The sequence below is a fragment of the Rutilus rutilus genome (assembly GCF_951802725.1).
Source record: "Rutilus rutilus genome assembly, chromosome: 20".
NCBI classification, from domain to species: domain Eukaryota; kingdom Metazoa; phylum Chordata; class Actinopteri; order Cypriniformes; family Leuciscidae; genus Rutilus; species Rutilus rutilus.
In genome coordinates, this window is record NC_140225.1 from 4,787,901 (window position 1) to 4,808,031 (window position 20,131).

Here is a 20,131-nt window from a genome sequence, read left to right on the forward strand (position 1 = left end):
AACGGACATTTTAACATGGGGGCTATGGACATTTGCTCCCTTTTGGGACCTCCCTCTAGCGGATTTTCGATGTATTGCAGTTTTTCGCACTTCCGGGTAGGCTTCATTTTTCAGATCAGAATGTTGCCGCTTGGTGTGAACGCACCATTAGTCACCATTACGGTGCGTGTCCACTACAGCGGCAAAACTCCGCTCAGTGCCGCTGGCAACGCTGCAACGTCTCCGCTTTGGGGTGTGTCTGTTGCGAGTGTGTTTAATTGAAGTTTTTTTCAACACACGGAAAAAACCTGACAGCCCAGCCAGCAATGACATGTGGGGCCCAGATGAGGGCTTCATGGGCGGCAAATGTGGGCCCCATTATGGGCTTGCACCCGGGATCCACATTGGGGCAAGCCGTGGAAGCCCAGACGTACTAAAAGTGGGACATGTCAGACCCATTTGGGCCCCACATGTCATTGCTGGCTGGGTGGTGACTAGCGTGACTTGAAATGTATTGAGTTACAACTACACTGTATAAAAAATAAAATGCATAAGTATAAATAGGCCTTAACATCGGTTAATGGAAACGGCGTCATTTCGCAATAGTTTTTTGTCGATATTTAGAAAAAAAAACCGCAAGAGTTTTGCGCAAATCTGTAATGGAAACTCGCCTAGTGCTTTACACAGAAAGGAAGTAAAAGAATAAAAAGATGATGCATTGATAAACTTCTCATCTGGTAAAACAGCGGTGTATCATATTTTTCACAACTCCCAGTTTTACTCTGAGATTTTCCCATGGTGATTACACTGTGTCTGTGGTGTTATTTCGGTGCGCCTAGGAAATCTGTTTGATGCCTCCAATAGATTTTTCCCTAAAATCACCTTGGGTTCACTGGAAGCTCTTGGAATGGAATCAATCCAGTCCGCACCCCACAGAACCTCGAGTTTAATTACATGTCAAACTCACTACTCCACCCCATGCCATTAGCATGGTTTCATCTCTCTTACCCAATTCTCAGTGCCATTTGAGTTAATTTTAGAATCAAAAGGAGGATGCAAAATAAAATAGTGTAATCAGTCGGATGTACAGTGGCACAGTACTCATTCAGTAAATGCACAGCTAAACAGATGTGTTTTGAGTCTGGATTTGAATGTGACTACTGTAGGAGCACATCTGATCTCTTCTGGAAGAGTGGTTCCAGCTGCGGCTGGCATAGAAGCTAAATGCGGACTCACCATGATTAGAGTAAACCCTTGGTATTTCTATCTGATGTGATCCTAATGATCTGAGTGATCTGTTAGGTTTATATTCAGTGATCATAGCTTCATTGTATTGAGGTCCTAGGCCATTGAGTGATTTATATACCAGTAATAATACTTTAAAATCAATCCTAAATGTATCTGGGAGCCAATATAAAGATCTGAGGACTGGTGTGATATGTTGTAAGGGGATTTACAGTCAAAGACCGTAAAATTACAGAAAAAGATTTACTGAAGATAGTTTGCAGTTTCATCAGCAGAAGTCAGCTTCAAGACTCACACAGGAGTTCGTAGGCCGCCCGGTTTACAGTTACAAAGATCACAACAGTTTTACCCTTCACCAAGGTCTAAGCTACGTCCTTGCTTCAGGTTGCAGTTTCTGATTGGCTAAGAAATAGATAAACAATAACATAGTAATTTTCCACACATATACAGATAGATTGAAGCATATCTCCATCGATTATGCAGCCGACACTCGGACCCTGAAGTTAGGCACGTCGTGACCTTCCAGTTCACAGATTTGGGTTGCTGGGTGCCAGCATGTCCCGAACAACAACTCAGTCAATCTCCAATAATGCCAGTGGTTCCTTAACCTGCAACCAAAAAGACTAGCACACACAGCGACACACAGCTTTTCGAATGTTGGATTTGGCCAGACTCTAACTATAAACAGGAAGAGTCGTCTCAAAACATCAAGATAATGCGTTCTTTCTTTCAAGGAGAGAATAATATAACGCAGTATAGTAAAGCTTTAACGAAGAAATGGTACCTTAAACTATAGACTTCAATGACCCCTGTGACCATTGCTGTCAGAGTACCCTAGAAAAACAGATGAATGTATATCACATGTTGAGGTTATCCCAAGGCCCCGTACATGTCAGCTCGGCCTAGATACAGAGATCCGAATGTACCTAAAAAGAGCTGGTTAAACATTCACAGCAAACATATGATCAAGAGTATATTTGAATCATTCATTGAATATAGAAATTAAATTAATAATCATTCAGAAGGATATATATATATATATATATATATATATATACATATATAAAGAATAGACCAGGGATTTTGACCTGCAATTCATGAGCAGCAACTGTCCTATGGTCTTTTTGGGAAGGCCAGTGGGGAGTCCATTCCAATAATCCACCCTGCTGGTGATGAAAGCATGAACAAGTTTTTCTAAGTCTTGTCTGGAAACAATTCTTGCAATATTTTTGAGATGAGAGTATGCTGATTTAGTTATTGCTTTGACATGACTACTGAAGCTAAGGTCTGACTCCAGAATCACTCTGAGATTCCTGACTTGATGTTTAGTTGTTTGACCCCTAGCGTCAAGGTATGCGTTCACCTTGAGAACTTCATCTTTGTTTCCAAATGCAATGACTTCAGTTTTGTCTTTGTTTAACTGAAGAAAGTTTTGGCACATCCAACTGTTGACTTCATCAATGCTTTGGCATAGGGAGTAATTGGGGCTGTAATCGTTAGGAGATACGGCTGAGTAGAGTTGTGTGTCGTCTGCATAGCTGTGGTAAGCAATTTGGTTCTTTTTCATTATTTGGTTCAGTGGGAGCATATATAGGTTGAACAGGAGTGGCGCAAGAATTGAGCCTTGAGGGACTCCGCACGTCATGGATATCCACACCTATACTCACATTTAACACACAATTTAATATTACAATAAACAAATACAAAACGAAAGTAAAAGACAGCAGCCCCTCACGGACGACTGCTGTCACATATAATAAAACATAAACAAAACACAACATAAGTCCAGGCCTGTTCCTCTCTCGCTCTTCACTGTTGTCGCTCCTCCTTTTATGCTTCCGCTCTTCCGTGAGAGATATGAGACCGGTGCGTCGCTCATCATCAATCACGCCACCGGCCTCGCGCCGTTCTCTTACGGCCCTCTGCCTCATCCTGCCCGCCACAGGGTGGTATATGGCCACCCTAAAATATAATTACCCCCGGACTTGTAACCCGGTCGTGAGTTCGAGTCTCAGTACTGGCAGGAAATGTAGGTGGGGGGAGTGAATGAACAGCACACTCTTCCACTCTAATTACCCACAACTGAGTTGCCCTTGAGCAAGGCATTTAACCCCCAATTGTTCCCTGGGCGCTGCAGCAAAAAATGTCTGCCCACTGCTCCGGGTGTGTGTTCTAAACTCACTGCTGTGTGTGTGCACTTGGATGGGTAAAATGCAGAGCACAAATTCTAGGTATGGAACACCATAGTTGGTTACACTTCACTTCAAGCGTGCCATTTCATCCTGCTAAATAGGCTAGAGAGTTGGCTTGGTATCACTGGTACTGTGCTTACCGTAAATGGTTTTGGTAAACAACAAATCTGAATTTGGACAGGTCTGCCATGGTGTTCCTCAGGGATCTGTCTTGGGTCTTGTATTATTTAGCATTTATATGCTTCCTTTGGGGATTTACATCAGCTCCAAATCTGATTTTACTGTCACCTCTACAATTCTCTCAGAGTGTGTGCAGGAAATAAAAATCTGAATGCATCATAATTTAGTTAAATTGAGGTTCTATTTATTGGCACACCAACAGCTATTCACAAAGGTAGCCATTTTAACCTTGGTGTGATTTTTTTTTTTTTTTTTTGAAACTCGTCTGACATTAGACTACCATTTTAAGAGTATCACAAAATCTGCCTTCCACCATCTCAGAAACATTGCTAAAATAAGGTTTACCTCACTCTGCCTGATGCTGAAAGGCTTATTCATGAATTTGTTACTTCCAGGATTGATTGTGGTGATGCACTATTTGTTGGTTTACCTGCTAAATCAATAACAACGGCTGTAGTATATCCAGAATTCAGCAGCATGTGTTCTTACATACACACCATCACATCAGCACATCACATTCATGCTCTATAGTTTGCATTGCCTGTCTGTTCAGTCGTGTATTGATTTTAAAAAAACTCACACTAACATGCAAAGCTATGCATGGAATAGCCCCATCTCATATCCGTGACATAAGCCCTATTCGCACTGGATAAGTATTACCTGGTGACCTCTAGTAATTTGTAATAATTGCGGAGGTTGTCTGTGATCATAATCCCATGCGAATCTGCCATGTCTGTAATTTGTAAAGTAAAAATTCCCCCGCAAATGACCTACCATATTTCGCCGAACACCAAGGTCCTGTGATGATATTAGTCCCATGCGAATCGGCATCTCTGTGATTTGGCGGGGTCGTTTATAATTTTTTCAAGGTTTTTGTTTCCTGTGCACTTTTTTAGCCATCTTTCGTGAAGAATGGAGGCTGCGTTGGAGTGTTTTGATTGTATTTTGGGTGCTGGGTCGTATCGCTATACACCATGATATGATACAACTATACAATTTGCAGAAAGAGAAAGCTGAAAACCATCAGAAGAGCTAAAACAAAAATAATGATTACATGGAGATGGATGATATGTAGGCTATAGCAGCATGTGGTAAGGAACATTCTACTGTTTATGATCATACAGCTTGACGTCTAGCTGTCTAGCCTAGACCTATAATAACGACAAGACAATTGGGAGATAAGTCAGTAATTTCGAGTAAAATCACAGGCTTCGTTTATCCAGTGCGAATGTGCCACATGAAATTCAGATGTTGGTGGGTAATTTCTAAATCACACGAGGTCCCCAGATGATAGGGCTTTAGTCACCCTGTATAGGCTTTCTCATTCCCTTCGGTCTGCTGATTCTCTTACTTTTCAGCAGCCTCCCTGTAAATTAAAACCAGGGGAGCTTTCTTTGTCACTGCACCCAGGTAATGAAATGCATTTCCTCTTACTGTAAGAGATTAGACAGTTTCAAGAAGTTGCTAAAAACCCATCTTTTTAAAATTACATTATCAAGATTAGTATTCAATTTGTTTTAGTTGTATTGCATTTCTTGTATTATATTGTATTTCTTTAGATTATTAAAATGTTCTTCACACCAAGAAAATATGGTTTATTTAAGAATTGTTCACTGAAAGATTCTTTGGGTAATGAAAAATGGTTCTTCAAAAGCACAGCTGTAAAAACACTTTATTTTTACGAGTGTAAAACTAGAATATCCTAGAGGTGAGATTCTGTTGGGACAGGATGCAGCCAATTAGAAACTCCATACCCGCTCCGAATACCTTAGCACTTAACAGAATTGAAGTAATATTTCCAGTAAATGTACTATATCAGCAAACCTAAGTGGTTAAAAACTCTGTGATCTCTACTTAGAAAAGTGCTATATGTATGTAAACTAACAGAAACTCATTGCCAGGCCAACATTAACACGGCAGCGGGGAGTTTAGCACAGGTTTGCTGTTTTATTCACAGCCACATTTTTTGCTGAGGCATTTACAGGAATCGCTTTAAACAGGGTCCTACATCTGGTGGTTTACAACTTGTGAATGTGCCTGTCAATATAGCCACATCATGTTTGTAACAAGGGTATTATAGTTTTGCATTTTTAAATTAGTTTGTATTTTAATATTTTCAAATTTCCTATAAATTTCAGTTTAGTTTTAGTTAAGTTTCATTAATGGTTTTGTTTTTATTTTGTGAACACATTTATATTTAGGTTTTATATATTTAGTTTCAATTTTTGTAATTATAGTTAAGCAGAGTTAACAGAATACTTCCAGTAAAATACCTTTTAATTTAGCAAAGTTTAATGTTTGCAGTTAACAGTTAACTCTTGTGCAAACCTCTTAATAATAAAAATAAAATAATTGTTTGAGATTGAACAAAAAACCAAACAAATGCAACTTAAAAGTATAAAAGTAAAAATGATTCATTCATACTCATTCATATTAAAGATGAAATCTTTAAACATGTGGCGTATAAGAAAAAGAAAGAAAAATATGCGTATGGTAATTATGATTATTCTTTTATGGTTATTCATATGATTAATCCTTTCAAATATTATTCTTTCATTGATCCATTTATGCTTTTTGTCTGTTGCATATTTTAATATATTATACTCAGTTATACTCGCATTCATGACATTTAGTTTACTTCTACTCTGAAAAATGTATGTCTATTTGTGGGCTAGACATGCTTTTTTTTTTTTTTATCAGTGTGGTCTTCTGTCTAATATGTGTGGTATCTTATTGATTATTAAGTTTCACATGAGATGGTCATCTTACCTGGAATTAAGGTAGACCTACAGCTGTTTTTGCATACGGTCGAGACATGATGGAAATAGGCCTAGTCTACTTATTTGGCCATTTCGGCTTCTTAAGGCTGCAAAAGAGCCACAACGGTCATACATCTGTCATGTTTACTTTGAAAAATAAAGTAGCGCAGTCCAATGGAAAAACTTGATTTTCCGGCATAGGATGAGAGCTTATTAATTATGAAAATGATTATTTATTTTTGCTAATTATCATTTTATTTCAGTTAGTTTTTCAGTAACTGTTGTTAGTTTCGTTTCATTTTAGTTTTTCATTTATGTTGACATTTCTATTTTATTTCAGTTTACGAAAATGTTTTTTAACAAATAGTTTTAGTCTTAGTTTTCGTTTACATAACCTTGGTTTGTAAATGCTAATATGAATGCTGAATATGTCCTGATGCTACCTGGACAAAAGCATATATTCTTTGTTGTGTATTTTTAAGCAACTATAGCTAAGTTTGTCAGATCTGTCTTTATCTGTTTGGATATAAACTGGAGGTTGAAATCATGGACAGGAAACAATAATTGGGCCATAGCCTCCTGAGTCCTAGACATTCCAGACAGTATTATATAGTTATAAATAGTTTTATTTTGCACAGTAAAAAACAAAAACATTTCACAGATTTGGGACTAATACCTATATAGAGGCCATTACAATAATCCAGACAAGTTTAAATAAAAGTATGAACAAGTCTTTAAAGGACAGGAAAGATTTCACTTTGGTGAGTCGTGTCAATTAGAAAAAAAATTGATTTAACTATCGAGTTAATCTGTGTCATGATAGAACAGACAGGAAACAGTTTGCAGGTGCTCAAAAACGTTTAATATCTCAAATGGTCAGAAAACAGTTCAGGAACAAAGAAGGGCGACGACTCAGGCTCGTGCAGGGACTTAAGATGGTCTGTGGTGCTCTGGTGCTGTGATGTGCAGAATCCCGATCCCGGTGAAGTGCGGTGAATCCAAAGACAAGGAACAGGACGGCAAGAAGACAAGGCAGGCGAGACACAGACACGGCAACTTCACAGGACGGCGACTTCACGGGAACACGGAACAGCAACACAGGACCTCAACAAACAATCCGACACTGGAACAGATAATGGTGTGAGTATATGTAGGCAATGGGAATGAACAGCAGCTGTGAACAGTGATTGAGATGATGATGATCAGCTGGAGCGCTGACAGACACGTGAGCGGGACAACGCCCACTCACACACATAACAACAATGACACGAGACAAGAAGGAAACAATGCATTCAACAACCGTGACAGTACCCCCTCCTCTAGGAACGCCTCACGGCGTTCCCAGACTCCCTTACCTGTCGATTGTAATCATCGATAAGAGAGTGATCCAGGATGTCACGAGCCGGAACCCAACTTCTCTCCTCCGGACCGTAACCTTCCCAGTCCACCAGGTACTGGAATCCGCGTCCCCTCCGCCTAGAGTCCATAATGCGACGGACCGAATAGGATGGTTCCCCATCTACGAGTCGCGGCGGTGGGGGAACCGGGACAGGCGGATTAATGCGGGAAAAAAAAACGGGTTTAATTTTGGACACGTGGAATACCGGATGAATTCTCCTGTACACTGGAGGGAGGTTGAGGCGGACTGCCACCGGACTAACAATTTTGGTGACAGAAAACGGGCCAATGAATTTAGGAGCCAGTTTATTGGATACGGAGCGGAGCGGAATGTTCTTAGTAGAAAGCCACACTTTGGAACCGACGACATATACAGGAGGCCTAGACCGGTGGCGATCGGCTTTGGCCTTGGTGCGCGCCCGCACACGGAGGAGAGTCTCACGGGCTCTTGTCCATGTGCGGTGACACCTCTGGACGAAGGCGTGAGCGGAGGGGACCGCGACTTCGGATTCCAGACTAGAAAAGACCGGTGGCTGGTATCCTATACTACACTCAAAAGGAGATAGGCCCGTAGCTGACACTGGCAATGAATTGTGGGCGTACTCCACCATAGGCAGTTGCTGACTCCAGGAGGAAGGATTCCTGGCAGCCGTACATCGCAAGGTTCTCTCCAGGTCTTGGTTGGCTCTCTCAGTTTGACCATTGCTCTGAGGGTGAAACCCGGAAGACAGACTGACCGTCGCCCCCAGTAACTTACAAAACTCTCGCCAAAATTTGGACACAAATTGGGGACCCCTGTCAGAAACCACGTCTGTCGGGAGGCCATGTAACCGAAAGACGTGATTAACGACTGCAACCGCTGTCTCCTTGGCTGAGGGTAATTTGGGCAAGGGAACAAAGTGAGCTGCCTTCGAGAATCGGTCCACCACGGTTAAAACTACCGTGTTACCCTGGGAGGGTGGGAGGGCGGTAACAAAATCTAGAGCGATATGGGACCAGGGTCTCGAAGGCACCGACAGCGGTTGGAGTAACCCATCTGGGGGTCGATTGGAAGACTTACCAATAGCACAAACTGAGCAAGCCAAAACAAAATCGTGAACGTCGCGAGCCATAAGCGGCCACCAGAATCGTTGTCTGACCAAATAGAGGGTGCGAGTAACTCCTGGATGACAGGCTAGACTAGAACAATGGCCCCATCGAATAACGTCTGGCCGTAGTTTCTCCGGCACAAATAAGCGGTTCGGTGGGCACCGGATCGGAGGCGTTACCCCTTCTAGAGCCTTCTTGACTCTCGATTCGACCTCCCAAGTGAGCGTAGAGATAATTAGGGTCTCAGGAAAAATACGCTCGGGAGTAGGTGCGTGTTCGGATCGATCAAAAATACGGGACAAAGAATCGGGTTTGATGTTTTTGGAACCCGGACGATACGAGAGGGTAAAATCAAATCGGCCGAAAAAAAGTGCCCACCGCGCCTGCCTGGAGTTCAACCTTTTAGCGGATCTAATGTACTCCAGATTCTTATGATCCGTCCAGACGATAAAGGGTACCCCGGACCCTTCTAACCAATGACGCCATTCTTCCAAGGCTAACTTGACCGCCAACAACTCCCTGTTGCCAATGTCGTAATTTTGTTCAGCTGGTGATAAGCGATGGGACAAAAACGCGCATGGATGCATCTTGTTGTCTGAAGGTGAGCGTTGGGAAAGAACTGCGCCTACCCCCACCTCTGACGCGTCGACCTCCACCACAAACTGACGTGAGGAATCAGGGGCGATTAAGATGGGAGCCGAAACGAAGCGGCTCTTGAGGTTGGTAAAAGCAGTCTCGGCTGCTTCCGACCACCTGAACGCAGTTCGGGGGGAGGTCAAGGCAGTCAGAGGTGCGGCTAGTTGGCTAAAGTTGCGAATAAAACGCCGGTAGAAATTGGCGAACCCCAGAAACCTCTGTAGGGCCTTACGGGAATCTGGGTTTGGCCACTCTACCACAGCCTTAACTTTGTCAGGATCCATACGCATACCCTCAGCCGACACGATGTGTCCTAAGAAAGGGACCGACTGTGCATGAAAAGCGCATTTCTCCGCCTTGACAAAAAGCCCATTCTCTAGCAACCTTTGGAGAACTCGTCGGACGTGCTGCACGTGTTCCTGGAGAGACGAGGAAAAAATCAGAATGTCATCCAGGTAAACATAAATAAACTGATCGATCATGTCTCGCAGCACGTCATTGACGAGTGCTTGGAAGACTGCGGGACTGTTGGACAAACCGAAAGGCATGACCAAGTATTCAAAGTGCCCCCTAGGGGTGTTGAAGGCAGTCTTCCACTCATCCCCCTTCCTGATACGAACCAAATGATAAGCATTACGTAAGTCCAGTTTTGTGAAGATGGATGCTCCCTGCAACCTCTCGAAGGCTGAAGACATCAACGGCAAAGGATAAGTATTCTTTACCGTGATGTTGTTCAACCCCCGGTAATCAATACAAGGTCGCAGCGATCCATCCTTCTTCCCCACAAAAAAGAACCCCGCCCCCGCTGGAGATGAGGAAGGTTGGATGAACCCGGATGCTAGAGAATCAGAAATATATTTCTCCATAGCCTCCCTCTCCGGAACCGAGAGTGAATAAATCTTGCCTTTAGGCGGAGACTTACCTGACAGTAAATCTATAGCACAGTCGTAGGGACGGTGCGGAGGAAGAGAAGCAGCCCTTGACTTACTGAACACTTCCCTCAGGTCACGGTACTCCGCGGGCACGTTTGATAAATCCACTGCTTCCTCCTGCAATACAGGAACAGAGACAACAGAACAGGCAGACACAAGACAAGAACTATGACATTCAGTGCTCCAGGCTGATATGGTTCTTTGTTTCCAGTCAATGCGGGGGTTGTGTTTCTTGAGCCAGGGGTGACCCAATACAATGGGGGTGTGATGGGAGTCCGTGATGTAGAATGATATAGTCTCTGCGTGATTTCCTGAGATGATGAGTGTAATGTTCTCGGTGGCCTGGGAGATGGTGGGTAGTGACTGTCCATTGAGTGCATGTACGGTGATGCTCTGGGGGAGTGTTCTGAGTGGGATTTGAAGCTGAAGTGCAAAGGTGCGATCCATAAAGTTACCTTCTGCCCCGGAGTCCACCAGTGCGGTGCAGTGATGATCGTGGACAGACCATCTAAGTCTCCCCGGGAGGATGGTGGATGTAGATGAGGACTTTTCGGCGGAGATCCCACCCGATAGTAGCCTCATACTTACTATCGGGCTTGACCTTTTACCGGGCAGTTGTTGGCAAAGTGTCCTGCTCCCCCGCAGTACAGGCAAAGGCCAAGGGATCTCCGCCTCTCCCTCTCCTCCCGGGAAAGCCGAGCTCGACCCACCTGCATGGGCTCGGGATCGGAGGGACCGACCGCGTCCATGCCGCTGGATCGCTGATGTTCCCCCCCCCCACGAGGCAGGCTGGGTGGAGCGCGTGGTCCGACCCGGGCTAGTCGAGCGTCCACCCTCAGAGCCAGATCGATAAGTCCATTCAGTGAGGGGGGTAGATCCAGGGCGTAGATCTCCCTCTGGACGCGGTCAGCCAACCCATGCAGGAACCTATCCCACTGCGCTTCCTCGTTCCAGCGACACTCGGCCGCCAGGGTCTTAAACTCGATGGCATAATCAGATACCGAACGCTCTTGCTGGCGTAGCTCTGATAAGACCCTGGCAGCCTCTCTTCCCGCGACCGCGCGGTCAAAAACTCTCCTCATCTCCGAGGAGAGCTCCTGGAACGAGGAACAGCATGGTTCTCGATTTTCCCACACCGCCGTCCCCCATAGTGCCGCTCTCCCAGTCAATAATGTGAGAACGAAGGCCACCTTCGTCTCCTCCCTCTCAAATGTCCGTGGCTGGAGAGCAAAGTGCATGCTGCATCGAGTCAAAAACGGCCGGCAAAAGTTAGGCTCACCAGAATAGGGCTCAGGCGTAGGAAGGCGTGGCTCCGACTGGGAGGCGGTCATCGGTGGTGTGGGAGGGACGGGCGGTGCGGCTGGCGCAGCGGGAGGTTGCAGCTGTTGAAAACGCTGGGTCAGCTCGGACACCTGCGTGACGAGAGCCTGAATCGCGCGCGCCGCCTCCCCTTGCTGACGGTCTTGGGCGTCCATCCTTTGAATACTTGCACGAACAAAGTCATCCATTGTAGCTGCGGCGCCACCTGCTGCTTCCATCAACTGGTCGGATTGTTCTGTCATGATAGAACAGACAGGAAACAGTTTGCAGGTGCTCAAAAACGTTTAATATCTCAAATGGTCAGAAAACAGTTCAGGAACAAAGAAGGGCGACGACTCAGGCTCGTGCAGGGACTTAAGATGGTCTGTGGTGCTCTGGTGCTGTGATGTGCAGAATCCCGATCCCGGTGAAGTGCGGTGAATCCAAAGACAAGGAACAGGACGGCAAGAAGACAAGGCAGGCGAGACACAGACACGGCAACTTCACAGGACGGCGACTTCACGGGAACACGGAACAGCAACACAGGACCTCAACAAACAATCCGACACTGGAACAGATAATGGTGTGAGTATATGTAGGCAATGGGAATGAACAGCAGCTGTGAACAGTGATTGAGATGATGATGATCAGCTGGAGCGCTGACAGACACGTGAGCGGGACAACGCCCACTCACACACATAACAACAATGACACGAGACAAGAAGGAAACAATGCATTCAACAACCGTGACAATCTGTTTCTTCAGTAGTTTGGACAGAAATGGAAGTTTCAAGATAGATCTAAAATTAGCCAAGACTGATGAATCCATATTGGGTTTCCTGATTACTAGTTCCACTGTTGCATGTTTAAAACACCTAAGTACAACTCCCGAGGACAGGCTACTATTTATAATTTCAAGTACTGTAATTATAAGATTGCCGTGCTGTAGATGCCATATCAAATGTCATCCACCTGGCTCTTTCACATCTGAAACACAAGAACACGTGTCAGAATTCTTTTAATCGATTTCAGTTCAGCATTAAATGCTATTCTGCCACAGACACTCATTAGTAAACTCTACACACTCTTCAACTGGGTTCTGGACTTCCTGACTAACAGAACTCAAATAGAAAGGATCCAAGAGAATACATCACACTCTCTCACTCTGAACACCGGAGCCCCTCAGGGCTGTGTTCTCGGCCCATTATTGTTCACACTACTCACCCATGACTGTATTGCTCAGCATCGGAACAATCATATTAACAAGTTGGCTGACGATACAACAGTGGTGGGCCTAATCTCACATAACAACAAGACTGTGTACAGAGAGGAGGTGAGAAACCTTGAGCTGAGGTGGACAACAATCTCCTGCGGTCTACACCCCCACTGCACATTAACAGAGCAGCGGTGGAAATAGTTGGAAGCTACAAGTTTCACTTGGCATTCTGATAATTCCCGCTGTTGTCATTTGTCGTCATCGTTGCTACGATACGTGACTCACAATGACTGAAACGACCAATTAAAAGGGCATTCTCTGACGTTCCAAGATGTTAAAAACACCATTTCCCTGGTGAAAGCCCAACAATGTCTACACTTACAGAGAAGGCCATCATGAGTAAGATCAACATGAATAACTTTTACAGATGAATGAATGAATGAATGAGGCATTTATATAGCTTTCATATGTACTACTGTACACCCAAAGCGCTTTACAATCATATCAGGGGATCTCTCCTCAACCACCTCCAGTGTGCAGCATCCACTTGGATGATGCGACGGCAGCCACAGTACAACGGCGCCAGTCCGATGTGTAGTAGTGGAGAGCAGCTTGACCAATAACATCACAGTCTGGTTTGGCAGCTGTTCTGTCACTGACAAGAGGACCCTACAGAGGGTGGTAATGACTGCCCAGAACATCATTCTGCCAGACTGCCATCTATGGAGGACGGTGCCTTAAGAGAGCAACCAGAATTGTGAAGGACAGTACCTATCCCTCTACTGGCAAATTCAAAGTCCTTTTTGGTTCAGGCCTCAAAAAAGCTCTCAGAGTTGAAGTTCCTGGGGCCTCATTTATAAAGCTTGCGTACGCACAAAAGGGGGCTGAAAACATGCGTACGCCAGTTCCTGCGCAAAAGGTGGGATTTATAAAGAAAAACTTGACGGGAAAATTTGCGCACCTGCACGCAAACTCTGACCCATGCGTACGAACGTTTTGGAGATGGAGCACTTTGGCGACACCGATGGTGAGCTGGAGTTAAATGTATTTTTGGTCACTTTTATACAGAAAATCTAAAGAAAATTAAACATATACAGAAAGATTATACAAATACAATTTCAATCACCAAGCCTGTCACTTGAAGCAAATATCCATTCCTTCTTAAATGTCCGCGGCAGCGAGCGTGTTGAGCCGTTTAGTGAAACTGACGCAAATAACAGTTTAAATAAATAAAATACTTCTGATATAAACATTTATATTAAATATGCCATTCAAATTAATGGAGTTAAACACTTAAACATGAAATCATTACTGAAGTTACAACATTTTTTTTTAATTCAATCATTAGAAATATTTGTTGTGGATGCGATTGTTTTTGAACACTTTTCCTGTGGCGTGCTTTAATGTTTTAACCACAGAGATAATTGCTTATCGTGATAATACCAGATTGTCTGAGAAAATAGTTTCGTGCAAATAATGCCCAAGGCCTATCTGTAAAAATATAAATCAATTAAAAATACAATTCGGCAAGTGGAAAAGATTGAGAAAAACTTTCTCTGAAATGTATTTTACACTATTTGATTTATGTAGGCTATTCAAAAACAAGGCAAGGATAGACAACTACTTGATTTGTATTAATGTAATGTTTCTTGTACCGTTTATATCATTTGCATATGATTATTCATCCACGTGATAACGTTTAAGTTATCACGTGGATGAATAATCATATGCAAATGATATGCAGATGAGGATCTGCATAGTAAAACTAGGCGTTGTAAGCTACATATATGGTTATTTCGGGTGGAGACGCATGTACGCACAATCTTCCGCTGACTGGGATTTATAAAGTGAATTCTGCGCAGGTTCTGGCGTACGAACGGTTTTATCAGTCTGAATATTTTTTTGCGTACGCCATTTTTGGCTTTCGGGCGCACGTACACTTTTAGTAAGGTTCCTACGCACAGTTTTATAAATTAGGCCCCAGGTCAGAAGAATTCACTTTATTGACTGGCAACAAAGTGAGATGCCAGCTGGCCATCTGGACATCTAAAGTTACCATTCCCAGTCCTCAGGCCCTATCTTGCACCCAGCGCAATTGACTTTGTACACCGACGCATGTATCATTCCTATTTTGCACCCGCGCACAGCGGACTTTTCCCTCCACAGACGCACGTCGGTTAACTAAGAAATACACTTGCGCTCCCCGGGGCGGTTCAGGGCAAAGAGGAGGCGTGTTCCGGCGCAAACGTTCCCTCATGCTATTTTACAGGTTTAGAAAACAATTCCGCCACTGACCGAAAAAAACTAGTTTAAAGTCAGTGGCGCGTTGCGCATGTTATTCATATGCTACTTTAAGGGCGCATGCTTGGCCATAATCAATGTAGCGTGTGCACAACACGCATACACTTTGATTCTCTCATCTACACACAGACGCAGCAGTTATCATTTTTGCAAATCATACATTATTACGATAGATAGACAGTTTATTATAAAGGCATACATCTAGCTTACACATTTACCCAAATTATCATACGCCTGTTTAACCGAAATTAATTTGGGTGTGTTTCTCCATCCCCAATGTCACTTCTCTGTGTTTTACGGCCCTGACGAGAACGTCGGTCTCCTCGGCTGTGAACCGTTCCTGGCGTGCGCCTGGCAAATCCGCCTTTATAATAGGAATCCGCCATGGAACAAGCGCGCCTGCTCTTAAAGGGAATGTGAGATGATGCTCTGATTGGTTTATTTCACGTTACGCCCAAACCACACCTATGAGTAATGAAGCTACTTCAGACCAACCCATTTTAGATTTGCGTCGGGCGCAAGAGTCATTTATCCCACCGGTATAATAGCAACAGCGCCCAAGACCCGCCCACGTTTCGCGCTTGATACTTGCGTTTCAGATCGTTAAAATAGGGCCCCTCGTGTCTTATATTTTTTTCTTATCGCTAGGTGCCCAATGGGCATCCTCATATCTATCTCTTCTTCTTTGTCACTCCTTGTGTCCTTGCCACCATTAAAAACATCTTCCCCTAGACCTTCTTCTATTGGTGGAACATCTCAAAACATTTTATATAACACATTGTTCTTCCAGTGCCTCCCAACACCTGCATCCCTCCTACAGGTTTTTGGGTACTTATCCATTCTCTTATCCTTGTGACCTATTTTCTGCTTGGCATTACAACATTCAGACTTTTACATGAGACAAGGGAAATTCTCCAACACCCACTGCTATCTGGAAGAAGACTCAGAAGTGTCCGAGCACAGACTGAAGAACAGTGTAAGCCAATTTATCGTTCCAAATGTGGGTTTCCGCCAAGACGGGTGAAGGTCTCTGCGTGTTACTGTCTTTCCTTTTACACAACACAACAGGATTAAATGAAATACATTTTCTCATATGTATTACCTCATTATTTCATCTGACTCCATAAATGAAAAAGTTTTTAATGATATCTGAGCATCATTAAAAGTGAGCAAATGTTTGATTATTCTTTTTAACTCTTTATTTTACCTGCTCAGATTAGGAAACTATGTTGCTATTGAGGTCTTCACGCCGTCTGTTTTACGCGGGTCTCACGATCACAAACTTGCCAGCTTCGGTCACTAAACAGAGGTAATTGGATATATACCTGAGATGGTCGCATTCACGCTCACACAATCAAAGATACTTTGGTATAGCCCCCATGGAATTGCATACACTTGAATTTAACTTAAAAGTTTACTTCAGTAGAGGTATGGCCACTACTACAGATATATGTCGACCAACTTTACTTCTCTTATAATAGCTTTGGATTGGCCATGCTGTGATTTCTCAGGTACACTTATCTAAAGTAACATTATATTGAAACAGAGACAAGACACCCAAATTTGTTACCCTAAACGGAAATTCTCTTCTTGTCTTTGCAAAACCAAGTACACTTGAATAAGCACCAAATATTAGTCATCACTAATCTGACGCAGATTTGAGGTAACATACGAATCCGTTTAGTCTACTTGGGAAAACAATTTCAGAGCAAGTCAGAATAATTAAATGTAAAAATGTATTATGTCAGGTAAATGTATCATGCCAATTTCATAATCAGTTCAAAGTTAATCAGTACAATAACATCAAATGCTCAGAGATAAAGAGTAAAAGATGTAGGTGAAACCCAACATTTTGAAAAATACGTAATGCTGAAGTCTTTGAGATCCTTCAACATTATGGGCTGATCTGAGCTACAGAATCGCCCTGAGCCTCTTGTTGCAATTCATTATATACCCAGACCAAGACAGAAACTTCTTTCACATGGAAACATTTGCTAACAATGGAAATTTGCATTCAGAGTTTACACCTTTGGTGAGCAGAATGCCATTTGCCTGGAAGACACACCCTCCCCTGTGTGCGAGTTATCTCTAAACTCTTAAAAACTTGATTTACTTTTTGGTTTACTTCATTGGGAATGAACCATTTGTACCAGTCACACTGAGACATTTAAAATGATACCAAACATGTATAAAACTGTATTATAATAATTCACATTTAAACCATATAGATTTTTGGGTGAATTTCAAGTAGGGTTGCCAACCGTTCCGTATAATACGGAATCGTCCCGTATTTGACAGATAAAAGTCTTGTTCCGTATTGAACTGATACGGAACGCACTTTGTTCCGTATTTTTGAGAATCAATTCAGTGCAAATCCATGACAGACACATATCAGACTATGAACGAAGACATTTGTAGGCTATGATAAGAAAGAAAAAAAAACCCTGACGGTGCGGTAGATACTAATTTCTCCCTCTGTTTGTCTATGATGAGCGTAGTGTTTTTAACATCTTGGAACGTCATCAGAGAATGCCCTTTTAATTGGTCGTTTCAGTCATTGTGAGTCACGTATCGTAGCAACGATGACGACAAGTGACAACAGCGGGAAATGTAAAAATGACTCTTACCTCCGAGCAGCCGGCAAAAAAGAAGAGAGCACAAAAATATACATACAGGTGTTGTGTTGCTTGAATGCAGTATTTGAGTGCAATATTTTATATTTTCTTTATTAGCTGTTTTGCACTAGAAAGAAAATTAACTATAATGAAAGTATAATTATATAAAGATATTTGCACTACACTTCCTTAAAATGTTGTCTAATTAAATAAAAAATATTATTTTTTGCACTGGAAAGAACATTCGAGAAGTCTAATTCTAGTGCATAAGTTCGCACAAGGCTACAGAAAACTGTTGTGTTTATTTTTCTTCAAATGCAGTCTAAGCCGATGAGTTTTGAATTATATATTTTGTATTTGTTTAGGTTAAAAATAAAACGTATTATAAACTAAACAAATCCATGGTTCATTGTTGGCAAAATGACCATGATAGCCTTTAAATTTCACATCTATGTGGTTCAGTCTTGTATATTGATTAGGCCTACTTGCTATTCTATAAATATAGGCTAGGCCTAATAAGTTGTAGGCCTATTATAATATGCTATAATGTATGAAATATATTTATCTAAATATCAATTAGTTTCCACAATATTCACCAGAAGTCATCATTTCAGGGGTTATTTAAAAAAAAATTATTCCATGGGAGCATGTCATCCCCCCCCCCTCCCTCCCTCCCCCCCCCTCCCCCCCTCCCTCCCTCCCTCCCTCCCTCCCTCCCTCCCTCCCTCCCTCCCTCCCCCTCCCCCTCCCCCCCTCCCTCCCTCCCTCCCCCTCCCCCTCCCCCCCCCTCCCCCTCCCCCCCTCCCTCCCTCCCTCCCTCCCTATATCTATTTCAGAAAGTTGGCAACCCTAATTTCAAGTGATCTCAGCATGAGAGGAAGGGAGTGGGGGAAGAGGGAAAGAGATGAGACTTACGCAAGTCACATGGGGATGCTAACTTCACAATAAAGAGTTCAAATGTTAATTTCCAGAAAGGTCCTTTGTCTTCTCAGGGAGTGGTTGAAGCTAACCATAGGTCACAGTCTGAAGCAGACTGCCCCACATTTTCTAATTTCTCTAGTCTTACCACAGCTTCCTCCCCAGGCGATCAGGTCATTTAACAGCACTGGCTGACCACTTGACTCCTTACTTTTCTGCAGCATAATTTTTCTTGTGACAGACTTTTTATTCTCTTTGTCCCTGAGGAAAACCTGATCAAGTTACATTTTAAAAAGAGGATTATGGTTTGGGTTTAGTAGGTTATATTTAAGCAATCAAAAATATTTTAACAGTATGGCATAGAAAAGAAATATTACATAATTCCATTTCACCAGCTCCTGATTGTTACTTGCCTATTGAAATATTTTTAAAATCTTTATAATAATAAATCCTCTTTTCTTCAACAGTAGTGCTTTTCCTGCCTGTCCCCGGTATTTGCTTTACAGTACATCTTTTCTAAAACTTCATCTTTTTTTTTGATAATTTCTACCTTTTTAATTGTGTTGAACTCTTTGCAGTGTTCGTCATTTGTATTACATAAAGGGACTTTTCCCATTAAAGGATGTTTTACAGTGGGGTTTTTTTGGAGTTGAGACTTTGGTGCTGTCGCCATCGGCAAGTCGTTTCTCACTGTAACATGACCCGAGCCCTGTCCTTTTCAGTAGATGTCATAAAGCACACCATTGTCTTTGTACCATACTGTATCAGGAAAGGGATTTTGTTTTTTATTTTTACACGTTTATATATATATATTTTTTTATGTTTCAGTGATGGCTGAGTTTGACACCTGCTTTTTTTTAATAGATAACAGGAGATTTGAAGACAATATATTTGCATTTGATCCGACGTAACTTTTTTTTTTATGTGTGCTTTATTGTTTGACTAAAACAATAAGGTGCCTGTACAGTGGTAATCACCTCTCAAGAAACTGTGTCCTTCACTCTTGTCAAAGAGCCAGCACATTCCCATGGTCATGGAAAACATCTAGGATTTTTTTTTTTTTTTTTTTTTCAGGCCTGGAAAGGCCATTGGAATTAGTAAAATCTTTTTTTTTAAATCTAGGATTTAGAGAAGTTATTTTGTAGTTATGGTTAGCTTTAAAATATATTTGCCTATAATATTTTTTTTTTAAATCCTTATGCATTCATCATCACAAACAACTGCAAAAGATGTTTTCATCTGGGAAGATGGCGGCAGAGTGGCAGGTACTGCTGTCTTACCTCTCCTAAACCATACTGGGAGACCGCCAGGTATCATAAAATACGACATGAAACTTGGGCGCCTCGGCGATATAAAAACGTTGTTAAAATCA

At 42.6% G+C, this 20,131-nt stretch overlaps 1 protein-coding gene across 2 annotated transcripts in view; it reads left to right on the forward strand.

The window, feature by feature from the left end:
* Positions 1-20,131, forward strand: part of LOC311279891 (V-set domain-containing T-cell activation inhibitor 1) — a 57,615-nt gene that overhangs the window by 10,459 nt on the left and 27,025 nt on the right. The window lies entirely within an intron of this gene.